Source organism: Hordeum vulgare, chromosome 3H, assembly GCF_904849725.1.
Source record: "Hordeum vulgare subsp. vulgare chromosome 3H, MorexV3_pseudomolecules_assembly, whole genome shotgun sequence".
Lineage (NCBI taxonomy): Eukaryota > Viridiplantae > Streptophyta > Magnoliopsida > Poales > Poaceae > Hordeum > Hordeum vulgare.
The window spans coordinates 495,939,921-495,954,147 of record NC_058520.1 but is presented as its reverse complement, the minus strand read 5'-3'; the positions used below and the strand labels follow the sequence as shown (position 1 = coordinate 495,954,147).

The window sequence follows — 14,227 nt, the reverse complement described above, 5'->3', positions numbered from 1 at the left end:
TTTTTCATTCAACTCCCTCGTTCTATACTTTCTACTCCTTCGTACCTAAATAATTGTAATTAAAAAGAACTAGTCTATTTTTCTTAACTATAATTATTTAGATACGAAGGGAGTACTTATAACAAGTATGATTGCGCGTTCATCCTCTCCAACTTGGTGATGGAGTTACCGTAAACGGATTTTACGGGACACGGCTTTAGCTGATCCGTTATGCTTAACCCTAATGTAGATTGACTCATTTTGTTTTGTATGTAGAACCCTAGTGAATTTTTTTTAAAAGACTTATATTTAGGAACGGAGGGCACCGTTTGTTCGTCCAAAAATGCTAGACATACAGGCTTTTACAGGGTTCTACATGTTCCTTCCAAACCTTTAAAACATGCCCCTATGCTATTGACGGATTACAACCTGGCATGACATGTAACCCTGCTGTATGTGTAGCAAATCTCTCGCTTTGTTCGTCCGTGCGACTCTCCCTCGGCTCCGCTCCCAACATGGCAACACCAGCCGCCGCGCTGAGCCCTCCCTTCTCCCCTCTCCTGTTGCGCGGCGCTGCGGAGGCCGCCGCCCCCGCGCTGAGCCCTCCCTTCTCCCCTCTCCTGTTGCTCCCTTCTCCCCTCTCCTGTTGCGCGGCGCTGCGGAGGCCGCCGCCCCCGCGCTGAGCCCTCCCTTCTCCCCTGTCCGCCTTGCCGCTGTGGAGGCCGCCTTCGAGCACCCATACGTACGCTCTCTCCCCCTTTCCTTTCCCGCATTTCGCATGCGCCTCTCCTTCTTGTTTTCTTCCTAGATGGGCGGTGGTTTGATTCGATTTGGTGCTTGGCTAGGTCAACCTGTGGGAGTGGTATCCGGTGAGGCTGGAAGGGGAAGAGTGGAAGCTCGCTGTTTCCGGCTTGATGGTATTTGGTGATTGTTTTGTCAGGAGTGTCATATTCACTTCTGTACCCATAGCACAGTGTTATGAGCCTTTGAAGCTCCTAGATGAAGATGGGGTTGTGGTGCTCCTTAATGGTTCACCTAGCTTATGGCATATGTATCAGAAATTTTCTATGCAGGCATGAACATTTTCTCTTGGTGTTTCTTCTTCTGTCATTTCTGTTCATAAAGGATGATGGAAAGTCAGCCCATATTCAAGCAAAAGCTTATTCATGTGCAGAAAGATCATTTAGCCATGCTTTTAATCTAGTACTGCTCTGATAAACAAAATAATCCATGCATGCAGATATATACACTATTCAAGAAGGGATTTCCGGACGGGTGGGAGACTCTGGCTTCGCACATGGAACCTTACCCAAACTCTTGTATCCACCCACAAGAGGATTCAGCTCAATTTGACCTGGAGGAATTCCAGCCAGGCAATTTTATTCAGAAGCTTGGACCTTCCTTCACCAAGGACCTTCATGATGCTAACAAGTTACCAATCAATGATCTCGATGCATTCACAGGGGGTTCAAGATTTCAGGAACACAACTGTGGAAATGAAGTTTCAACCAAGGAAAATTCTGGTGCTTCAGATGATGCCAGACCCGCAGCTGTAGCTAATGTGGAAATAGGCTTGAACTCGAGCAACACTTCACAAGAATTTTCCTTGGTTGAAACATCATTTCCACAGTTGTTGAGGGTAATGTACATATGCCCAATGAGTCAGAAGGTGGAAATGCCACCAATGCTGAACTACTGGCTTTATATCCTTTAGCCATAGTACCGCCTAAAAGTTCTTTAACTTCCAGAGTAAGGTGCATCATACAGAATTTCGTTTTTTTATGATGCCAAGTTCATAGTATTTAGCACATTTAAGCTAGTGATCTTAGTTGTGTTCCTCAATTTACATGGTGAACTTGATGGCTTCTATGTGGAAAAGCAGACTGTAGGTTCATCAAAGAAGCACAGGTCTGCAAAGCAAGGGCCGGGGCGTCTTACTAGATTGAATTTAGCTCCATATGTAAGTATGCAAAAAATTTCCATACCCTTTTCTTCTGGTGTTAAACAATTTAAAGCATCGTAATAATATTTTATAACACTTGCTAAATGCTGATGGTTAAAAAAATTTATAATGTGTTAGCTTGCCATAGCTTCTGCAATTGCCATGTAATCCAGCTCTTACCGAATGATGGTTCATTATCCTGGACGTTTTTAACATCTGTATAATGCACAAACTATTGAGGTAAAGTTGCCAGTTTTATTTTATGGCAGATTTTAGTATAAGAAATAGGAATAGCCGATATCACACCACTTTGCTATGCTTCTATTGGACGAAGTTGTAATGATTTTATTATTATCTTTGAAAACATGCAGGAGTAAACTTGCAATGATGTTAGCGTAGTCTTTGTTAAGACGGACCAATATTATATCAACTAGATGACCCGGTTGCGCCAATGGCGCAAGAAGCCAATTACGTGGCGTTTGGTTTGAGGGATAACCAACCAGTGGATAGGGATAGCCAGTTTTAGGAGGGATGCCACTCGTTTGGTTTGATGGTGAAGAAGGCTGGGGATAACCAGATACATAGGAATATTCCTTCAAAAGCTGGTTAAGGGGAGCCGTGAAATTCTCGCGGATGCTGGCAGCCACCCACGCTCGGTGACCTCCTGAGGCGACGAAACATTTTCTTTTCTTCTCACACTCCTCCCCTCTGGTCGCCGTCGGGCTTCTCCGCCGGGCAAAGCCCGTGCGGCAGCCGGCGGCGGCGGGCTTCTCTCCCCGAGCCGCCGCCCTACCGTTGCCGTGCCGCAACCGCCCGCTTGCCGCTGTCACGCCGCCGGCTCCCGCTTAGCCCGACGCCTCCAGCCCAGGCCGGCTGCCCCGCACCAGCCGCACCAAGGGGATGGAGAAGTTTCCCCGCCACCAGCCACCGCAAGGGGCTTTGCCCCTGGCAGCACCGGCCGACGACGAAGGCGGGGCAAGGAGACGGGGCCGTGCGAGGTGGTGGATCTGGCGCCGCCGTCCGTGTCGCCCGCGGGGGTGAGGACGGCGCGGGGGCAAGGGCGATTTTTTCCCTCCGCCTCATCAGTTTTTATCCTTCCTACCAAACAACAAAAAATGGCTATCCAGCCTACTCAGCTCCAGCCAGCCAAACAAGAAAATGTGGCTATCCCTAACCACGTGGTTGAGGATATCCTCAACCAACCTAACTCGCCCGCAAACCAAACGCCACCTTAGAAGCTATGTTACGCGCTTGCCGGCGCGCAAGGCGCCGGGACCGGACGGCTTCACCGCGGAGTTTCTTCGCGCCTGCTGGGGTACTGTCAAGCCCGACATCATCGTTGTGTTCCATCAGCTGCACCAGCTCCGCGGTAGAGGATTCCACCGCCTCAACCAGGCCATGGTCTCCCTCCTCCCCAAGCGCGCGGATGCCCAGGCGATCGGCGACTTTCGCTCCATCAGCCTGATACACCTGGTTGCCAAGGTCTTCGCCAAGACGCTCTCCCTACGCCTGGCTTGGAAGCTCGACGGGCTGGTCAACAAGAACCAGAATGCCTTCATCGCCGGTCGTTCCCTACACGACAACTTCGTGCTCGTCCGACAATCGATGCGCCTCCTGCACCAGCTGCGCGCGCCCTGGATTCTGCTCAAGCTCGACCTCGCGCGCGCCTTCGATACCATCTCATGGCCCTTCCTGTTCGAAGTTCTCCGCCAGTATGGCTTCGGGAGCAGATTTCTGGACTGGTTGGCCATCTTGCTGTCGTCCGCTTGCTTGCGGGTGCTGATCAACGGTGAGCCAGGCCCCCCATCTGGCACTGCAGGGGGCTGCGGCAGGGCGACCCTTTGTCGCCCCAACTGTTCGTCCTCGCTGTGGACACGCTGGGACGCCTCTTCCGGCGGGCCGCGACCCTGGGCATCCTGGAGCACCTACACCCACGCCGCCCCATCCCGGTCATCTCGCTCTACGCGGACGACGTGGTGCTGTTTTGCCACCCCTCCCCCAGTGACTTTGCCCCGATCAAGGCGATCCTGCAGCTCTTTGGGCAAGCCACGGGTCTTCACGTCAACTACGGCAAGAGCTCAGCCACATTGCTCAATTGCGCCCCAGGTGATTCTGCGCTGATCTCGGAGACCCTTGGGTGCAAGATCGCGGACCTGCCACTCACTTACCTTGGGATCCCTCTCACCATTCGACGACCCACGAGCGCCCAGCTGCAGCCCCTGGTCGACACGGTTGGAGGCATGCTGCTCAGCTGGAAGTCTCAGCTAATGAACAAAGCGGGCCGCCTTGCTCTTGTAAGGTCCGTGCTCTGTGCAATCCCCATCCACCAAATCCTCGTCTTCGCCCCCCCGAAGAAGACAATAAGTCTCATCGAGACAATTGAGCGAGGATTCCGATGGGAAGGTCGCGTTGCCGCTAACGGAGGCAGCTGCCACGTCAACTGGCGCCGTGTCTGCCGGCCGCTCTCCCTCGGCGGCCTTGGAGTCCAGGACATGGAGCGTGCTGGACTCGCCCTTCGGTTGCGATGGCTCTGGTTCAGCCGCACCGACGAGGGGCGTGCCTGGCACGGCCTTGACCTCCAGTTTACCAAGGAGGAGCATGCCCTGTCCTTCGCCTCCACCCCGCTTGCCGTGGGAGACGGGCAAGTTCTGGGAGGATCGTTGGATTGACGGCCGCTCCATCGACGAGCTCGTGCCACAGCTCTACGCTTGCATCCCCAAGCGCTGGCGCAAGCAGCGCACCATCGCGGATGGCCTCCAGAGCTATGCATGGACTCGTGACATTCGCGACGACATGGGCATCCACGAGATTGGCCAATACTTGCTGCTATGGCGTGTTACAGAAAATGTCGCCCTCAACGACCGGCCAGACCAGCTCATCTGGAGATGGACCTCGAGCGGATCCTACTCCGCGCGCAGCGCCTACTTGGCAACCTTCCACGGCTCCGCTAGCTGCGACTTATGGCAACTGACATGGAGGAGTTGGGCTCCGCCGCGCGTGAAATTCTTCCTCTGGCTCGTTAGCCTGGACATGTGCTGGACAACGGACAGATTGCGCCGCCGCGGCTTGCAACACCACCCGCGCTGTGTCTTCTGTGACCAGGAGCCCGAGACGATGCGCCACCTGCTCGTCACCTGCCCCTTCTCGCGACAGGTGTGGCACGAGACACTCTTGGCTGCGGCTGACATGCCGGCCGCCGAACCAAGAGGCAACGCTGAATGAGTGGTGGATGCACGCCAAGCGGGAGACGCCCAAGGCCATGCGCAAGGGGTTGGCCACGATCACTCACCTGACGCCATGGCTACTCTGGAAGCACCGCAACTCCTGTGTGTTTGACGGCGAGCAGCCTTCCATGGCACTGCTATCGACTAGGATCAGAGAGGAGGCAGCCCTTTGGGTTCGGGCTGGGGCAGTCGGCCTTGGGCTGGTCTTGCCGTTAACCTGGGATGTTCACTAGTTTTGTGTTTTTTCTTTCGATGGGCCTCCTGCTCGGAGGCATGTATAGCTAAAACTATCTCCCTTTCAATGAAATGAAACACAGAGTCTTTGCGTTTTCTCGAAAAAGTAAGTAGGAGATGTAGCTGGAAACATAATGCAATGTGGATTGTATTACATATAGTAGAATGACTTGTATCAGTTTACAGAAGGTCAAACTCTACAATTATTGTTCTAAAGCACGGTAAGCCAAACTCTGTACCCATGGTTTGAATGGATGCTACGCTAAGATAAACTATGTAGAGACAATCGGTAATGAACAGTTTGGGTCCAAGTAAACAAGTAATGGAAAATGTAACTTTTTTTACTTCAGAGGAAATATTAACAATCTGATTCTCCAAAAGATTTAAATAAGCCTACATACATGAGGCGGCTGCTGAGCCACAAAATTCAGATAGGTTAATCAAAATGTTTCTACTACTGAAAACATATGAACTTGTACACAAACAAACAAGCACAGTGAGTGGTTGTCATCGTTGCAATTTGTATATGAGGGAAACAACTCACCTCTCCAAGAAGAAATCATTTCTTCTTTTCCTCCTTAAACCCTGCTAGCTGCAACCTACGCTGTGGCTATCACAGGAGTAGCAGCAGTAGAGCTGCCACCTAGAAGACTTTCTTCAAAGCATTTCAAAGTGCTTCATACAAATCATTGGGTAGCAACACTCGACTGGTGTATGAAACATCACCACCAAAACATCTGTAACAAAGCCATAGTTTGGGAATCAATCAAAGTAGCCTGCAATAAAGGCTTCCCATTGTGAATATCATTGCTAGTAAGTTGGGAGCATCTGGTTCCTGCATGAAGGGATTCCAATTAATTATGAGATAGAAATTGTGCCAAATTTTATAACACCGATAACAGCTGAACAAGCAAAGTCTAATGCAAAATTAACTAATTGGTGATTTTATCATCACACAACAACAATTGTTTGCGAATTAGTAGAATTCAGTTAGTCCTACTGGAATAACAAAACTCCAATAATATAATATATGTATTCATGAATTTCGGGTTTCAACACATGCACCATAGAAATCTTCGGTAAAATAGAAAAAAATGCTGATAACTATGTATTAATCATAGTTTATGGTATGAAAGGTTTGCTGGAGAGTTATTTGTATGGATCCATTGAGCAATGGCTAATTTTGATATCCCTCAACATGAATCCCTAGAAACAGGGTAGATACTTCTGGTGGAACAAAATGAATCAAAGGACTGCTCTACATTTGGGAACCAAACAAATCTAAAAAGTATCAATGAACTGATCACAAACACACAAAAATGAATCGAAGGACTGCTCTATATCTTGGAAGCAGCCAAATCTAAAAAGTATCTATGAACTAATCACAAACACATAGTTTGTTTACATTCCTTTTGTCAAGCAATGCACAGTTAGAGATGCACATATAGAGACCTTTGAATTTACTATATATGATTGGTAGTGTTATGACGAATATGTACCAGTACCAATACACCTGAGGGGGTACATCAATATTAGGAAGTGCTTGATTACATTTAGAATACACGACTACATGTCTTGTTCTTGAGAGCAAGAACAAAATAGTTGAGACAAAAAGTGCAGCTAAACAAAAAGTTCTTTGTTCAGTGGCCAAATAGGCATGGCAAAAATGGTCTTTCATTCTTTCTAGGCGTTGTTGTAGTTACTCTAAACAAAAAGGCTGGAAATATAGATCAATTACACAGGCAAGCAGTGAGCTGGCGCTGACGGGCATCCTCCTTAGCCACAGCTGCAATGGCCACAAAGTGGGGGCTTCATGAGGGCAAATGTTCACTTTAAAACCCGGTACCAAAGCTCTACCGCAGAGTGCTTTGCACCCTTGTCAGCACCGTCTGAGGTGGTGGATCTGTAAGAGAATCAACAATGTGACAAGAAATGCTACCAAATGAAAGATCAACATATATGTCTTAATTTTCTCACGATCTAATAGAATAAGCAAAAAAAAAAAAACTTAGGTAACCGCCTGGTACACACAAAACAGAGGACATATAAATCCTGAAACTTGAAGATATTAGATATACATGGTGTTCTGCTACATAGACCAGGAAGAAAAATAATACTAGTACATAAGTAGAAGTTATATTCTAATGCAATACATATGTATATATCCTGGAAATATAAACAGAAAAAGAACATGACTGAGCAATATACACTGTGCATTTTCAGATATTCATGCTTAAAGGAAGTGCAATGTATACTATGGAATCACACAGCCTAAATCCATCTTCGTCTAGAAGACTGCATTGTAACCATAAATCAAGAAATTAATGGAAAACAGGAGTGCAAATGCTAAAAAAGATTCTTTCATTGGGAACAACATATGACAAAAAATGCTATACTTTTTCCCTTCAGCCTGCTTGCATTTTCACCCCTAGTGTGGTACCACGGACCGGACAATACTCTTGTTGTTTCTGTTTATCCAAGAACTTCAGGTATTGCATTTGCGATGGTCAGGTATTAATAACCACATAAAAATGACATACAAATATAATATCTTGGTTGTATCATACATTTTAAAAGTTGGGTACCTATCAACGTTCTAGTGGGGAGTGCTGATTTTGATTCCTTATCAGATGATACAGGAGATTCCAAAAGAGTCAATACCAAACAGTTTGACATAAGAATGACACACAAATATAATATCTTGGTTGCATCATACATTTTAGAAGTTGGGTACCTATCAACGTTCTAGTGGGGAGTGCTGATTTTGATTCTTTATCAGATGATACATGAGATTCCAAAAGAATCAATACCAAACAGTTTGAAATCAACAAACCATATAAGATGAGTACAAACGAACAAATAGAAGATACCTCTTGTGGCAGTGTCTTGGCATGTTGTTGATCGGTGAAGGTGGCACTGGAGTCCGGACAATTCCATCTCTCTGCATAATTGCAATACATCCTTTCAGCTGAACTGAGCATGTTCCAGAAAGTCAGGTTATCTGTAAAATAAACAAAAGAACACATGCATAACGGATATTAAAGCGCAGATAGATAACCCTACAGTAGCACATCCAGAAGGCGTTGCAATTAATAGAGAAATCTGAACATCCATCGGCCGTGTCAGACCATAGAATCATGAATAGTTGCACTCAAAAAATATTTATTTGGTGGAAGAACTTCATATGGTGAGTATTGGTCCCTCTTATAAACAATATCTTCTTAAGAAACAACATGTTTCCCCAAACAGAAGTCAAAAGGTAAAAGATGCAAAAATTGCAAGAAAATATTACCTTGCATCACACAGAACAACTAAAGCAACATACTGGAATTGATGTTGCAGAGAATACTTCTGGGAGAACCTCATCAATATTGTATTTTGATTCCCGCAGTCGTTCACTCCAGAAGTTAAGGTCCCAGTGTGCCAGATCATTGGCTTCTGCAGAACCAAAATCTTTCACAGGGGCTTTTAGATCTTCCATATTTGCATTAAGAAAAGCAACAACTAAGACATTAAGAAATATGAGAAAATAATTGATGAAGGAGATATAATGCTGATGGATAGGCCAAGCGACCATGGCACGCCGGTTGCTTGTACCCAGCCGCGGGCTGCCGATCCAGCACACATGCCAAGACCGTGCGTGTGTCTGATCCAGCGTTGTACCTATCAACTTTGTGTGCTTGTTCTGCCTCTTTGTCTGTACCTAACAAGCACACTCACGATGGCCTTACTGGAGCTCCCATACTTGCTCGGGATCTGCAAAACAACATTCAGAAACAAGAAAAAATTTCAGAATCATGGCATGAGAAACGACATAGCAAACGTAAAGAAGCAGTAATGGACTTGATCTATTGCTGCTGACCCACAGCGAGAAGTCGGTGACGTCGAGGAGCAGCAGTCAGGCGTTGTATTAGTGCCACAGAGCCTTGGCCAGGGACTGCAAGTAAGCCTCTGCAAACATGCATGAAACAACAGTCGATCAGTAATGGAGCAGAGCAGGGGTGGAAATCATGTTCGTGATGACGGCCTGAAGGAGAACTGATAGACAAGGTAGATCAGGTTGCAGCAAGAAAGGAAAGAGAGAATGAACGACATAACAGCCCATAGAAATTTCATTAACCACGTCAGGAGCATCATAATGGAAGATCACCTCACCTTCGAATGATAACAATAACCAGCAGTACAATGAAAGAAACAGTGGCAAACTGAACGAGCGAGAGCAGCCCCACCGATCCCGCAAGAGGAAAAAAAGAGAAGAAAACGAAAGTGAAGAATCAAATCGCACAAGATAGCAAGAACGGAAACATGGGGTCGGTTTCGTGGAAGAGAAGAACCTGCACCGGAAGCAGGGAGGGGAGGGGCGGGGGTCAAGCGGAGAAGGACGGCACCGAGCGCACCAACGATGTCCTCCCCTGGCCGGCGGCGACGCCTCCATGATGAACCACAACGGCCTCCTCCATCTCCTCAGCACCTCAAGCCCACCGCGACCAACCTGCTACTTCTTGTCCTCGTCGCCTATCTCCCCTGCTCCTTCCAACGGTGGCGGCATGGGAGAGAGAGGGGGGGGGGGGAGGAGGAGAGGTGGCGGCGTGAAGATCTGCACCGGATCTAGCATCATTGCGCGCGGCGTGTGATGCCGGCGACCTGTGCCCGACCGGCTGGATCTTAGAACTGGCGCCCCCGCTGCTGCACCTCGAGCACCGGGGAGAGAAGACAGCGGTGCGAGCGCAGGGGAGGCGATATGGGCATATGGCGTGGAGAGAAGAAGGGCTCGAGGACAGAGAGGATTGGCCCTAGCGCGCTAGGTTTCTGCTGGAGGATTGGTCGTGGCTGTTGTCGAGGATTGGTGGGAACAACCCACCTTCAGCCAATCATTCACCTGGGATCCAGGAAACCCACCCTCTGCTCGATGGCCCCCATAGGCTCAAGACCCCACCCGTCATTCTCTCCTAAAGCAGTTTCAAACGTGAAAAATAGTGGACGGTTGACCAGCCGCCAGCAGGCAAAAATCACTGTTGTAACTCGATCGAACGGTCAAAAACGTTGAGCGCAAGAGATGCCTCCAGGAGAGCGGGTAGTCTAGCAAGGTTTATAGGTTACATTGTAGTTACCCCAGTCATCTTTTGTGCTCACTTTATATGAAATAACAGAAAAATATGTCATCCGCTTACCGCCATCAAGATTGACTGTGATGCCACCTTCTTCCTTAGTTCTTAAGTTTTACTCACACATATAGCTTGTCTCGGCGCCCCATATGTTTAATCCACTCTCTGAAGGGGAGCCTTGGCGCAGTGGTAAAGCTGCTGCCTTGTGACCATGAGGTCACTGGTTCAAGTCCTGGAAACAGCGTCTTGCAGAAATGTAGGGAAAGGCTGCGTACAATAGACCCAAAGTGGTCGGACCCTTCCCCGGACCCTGCGCAAGCGGGAGCTACATGCACCGGGCTGCCCTTTTTCTGTTACTTAACTCAGCTGACAAAAACCGTGCTAGCCAAGATTTTGACCATCTGTACTTATTGCAATGTTCCTTTGAAACACTTTAGGTGCATTATTCTCGGCTTACTCGTTCTAGGGCGCAGTCATTATCTATTTCCACACCCGAGTCTCTCAAAATGAGAAGAACCAAATCAGGTACGATGTCTTCGGTTGGACTCTGCTACTTAAATAATTTACTATTTGTCCTTGGATAAAGGGAATTCTTTCTTTTTCAGGTCGAGTGATAGTACCTCAATTGGATCCAGGAAGAAGTTGGGTTGTCTATGACAGGGTTAGTAAAGAAATATATTTCAATGTTATATCTTATATGATTGTGTGTTTGTGCGCATGATTAGCTAATTTGTTAATCCTTAAATTATCCTAGTTTAATCTTGTTCATTGCACCAAAGTCCAAAATTAAACAGTGAATGATGCAAGAAGAGTTTCCTAGCAAAGGCTTCCATATAACAGAGGTGTCAGTCTATAAGCTCTACGGTGGAACCGTTCCACGATATATAATCATATTGCTAGGACTAGGAAGAGACTGATCAAATGTACTAGGGTAAAGCATGCATAATCTGAATATTCACCATCCCTTCCTAGTGTTCCGCACTGCAAATTATTGTTGTCACAAATGTGAAACGTCAAGTTTGATCTGGATAAAGCAGTGCATAACTTATCGCGTAGATGTGCTGTGAAGATGCTTATCTTATGATGTAATTTTCAATCATTAGTAGGATATGGATGCATAACTTGTCTTTTTTTTTTCCTTAGATGATTAGATCTATCTGCTGATGGCATGAGGGGATTAACACTGCCCTCTAATTGAATTCCGTTTGTTGTGCAGGAAGGGTTCATTTCAGGCGTGCAGAATGGTTTGTTGAGAAGCTCCCGTGCCAAATTTGCTTGCCGTATATAGCTTTCCCTCCTTGTAAGCATAATCACGTGTGTCTTTTGGTGACAGGGGGCTAACTGGCAAGTTAACGAGACTTGAATGCAAGTCCAGAAGGTAACGACTTAAGTTTCGACATGGAAGTTCCAATGCCCCAGCACCAAGCGGTGGGCGACAGTATAAGATCCACTTGTTTCTACCGCTGGATATTTGCTGATTAGGACCTTGTAATGTCAGATATGGGCAGCTTTTATTTTTGTGCAATCGATTTGAAGTCATCAAGATTATTTTTGTGCAATCGATTTGAAGTCATCAAGATTATTTTTGTGCAATCGATATGGGACCTGGATATCAACTAACTTACTCACCCTTAGATGCAATCGATTTGAAGTCATCAAGATTATTATGTGCTCGAAATCTCAGAATGTGACGGCCCATCTTGGATTGGGTAAATGATTTGAGATACACAGCATTTGAATTTTTACACCGCTGGTATCCAGGGCGAAAATGGTATGGATACCTCCTGACCAACGATACCACCAATAGCCTTTTGATAACCTTGGTTGGAGAACTAAATAATTCACAAACAGGTTAAGGAGGCATATAAGGTTTTAAAGCTATCCCAAGGTGATTGTGAAAAAAACCCCTATCTGATGGTATCTGAAATACTTGGAAATAGATAGGACAATACCTATTGTATTATATATGTATTAAAAATATGGATTTACTAATTCCCATGTAGATGAGATATGGTCAATTCTCATATAATCCGATCAGACTGTTGTTCTTTAGCGCTTGCATATCTCATCGGTGAGGCGCAAGGAAACTCTCGGCAATGACGGCGGCATCCAATGTGGGCATTGGTCAGTGACAGAAGGGCACTCTCTCATCGTGCTCGGTGAGGGCGCAGATGGAAGAGGCGCTCGAAAAACTCGACATATCCAAGGAGGCAACGCCTCTGGTGATCGACGACATGGATTATGGTGCACCGACGAAGTGGCGGGCAAGGTCTTGTACCAAAATCTTTTTCATATCCATACAATCTCGAGTGCCCTCCGTCCAGCTTGGGGTAACCTAGGGGCTTGGTTATTCGTTCATTGGGAGTCTAGCTTGGGGTAAACTAGGGGCTTGGTTATTCATCCATTGGGAGCGAATATGTCTGCTGCTAAGTTTGAATCCAAACGTGATCGTGACTGTGTGTGGGAGGGAACACCCTGGCATATTAAGAAACATGCAATAATCCTTGAGAATTTTGAAGCACATATGCGGTCGTCGAAACTCAAATTCGACAAGCTGTCGGTTTGGGCAAGGGTCGTTAACTTGCCTTACAACCTAAAGAACGGCACATTGGGCCTCGCTATTGCGAAGCACACTTCTGTCATTCAAAAAGATCCTAAGGGGGGGGGGGTAGGGGTCCTACAGGCGCGAGTCACTATTGACGCGCAAGCCCTTGCGCAGATGGATCGTAATTGAACCAACGAAGAGAAACAAGACTAATTGCAATGACATCGAGTATGAGCACATACCTCACTTTTGTTTCTCATGTGGCCGTCTTGGACACTCAGACTTGTTTTGGTCCATGTCGGGGACCCGTGATGAGAAGGTTGATTTACCTTTTAAATCTAGTCTTAGGGCGTCAGAGGATATCAAGAGAGAAAATTCTGGTGATAACTTGTTGAAGGAGAGATATGAGCCGCAACACAACACCATAGAATCACGCTCTTTGAGTTCCAAGTAGAAATCTGGGACTGAAGTAAACTCCATTCTAAAAGTAAATTCAGAGAACAAATAGAAGGGAGGAACTGAGGATACACAAATTTATCGTAGGGTGGTTCCTCAACCGCCGACGGTCACAACCTATGGGGAAGTGAACACTGAGCTTCATGCGGGAGGGGGGGGGAGCCGACTACAATCACAAAGAAAGAAACTAGAAATCTTGGAGACACCTTCGTTGACAAGGAACCAAAGAAGAAGAGGCCAAACCCACCGTCATTTGAATCTTTGACAGCGGCTGCGAGTCAGCTACCCGAACCAATGAATATAATGAGTTGGACCGCCAAGGGCTTGGGAACCCTTTGACAATTAGGGAGCTTCGTCAATTAGTGAAGCAAAATAAGGGCCCACCCTGTTATTTGGCATGGAGACGAAGACCAGGGGTCGATGAGTGGAGAACATGAAAGCTTCTTTTGTTTTTTTCTGGTTGTATTGCTCTCGATAGGGATTGGCTTAGTGAAGGCATTGTACCGTTTTGGATAAAAGATGTTACTGTCACTTTACAGAACTACGGTTCTTCTCATAGTCATATAACCGTGCGTGAGAAAAGATAGTAAAACTTGGCGCTTCACGGGTTTATACAGAGAGCCACGGGTGGAAAATAGACACCATAGTTGGCGTTTTATGAGGACCGCATTTGTTGTTTAGCATGAGTCATGGTTACACATGAGAGATTTTAATGAAACTTTGCATGCATAAGAGCACTTTG

At 46.8% G+C, this 14,227-nt stretch overlaps 1 long non-coding RNA gene and 1 pseudogene across 1 annotated transcript; one reads left to right on the top strand and one right to left on the bottom strand.

Moving 5' to 3' along the window:
* The first annotated feature begins 255 nt into the window (after window positions 1-255).
* Window positions 256-12,162, top strand: LOC123444462 (annotated as a pseudogene).
* Window positions 6,825-8,379, bottom strand: LOC123444463. Its single transcript, XR_006631003.1, has 2 exons — window positions 8,250-8,379; window positions 6,825-7,282 (listed from the first exon to the last, which is right to left on the bottom strand). It is a non-coding gene; the product is annotated as an uncharacterized LOC123444463 (long non-coding RNA).
* Window positions 12,163-14,227: the final 2,065 nt, after the last annotated feature.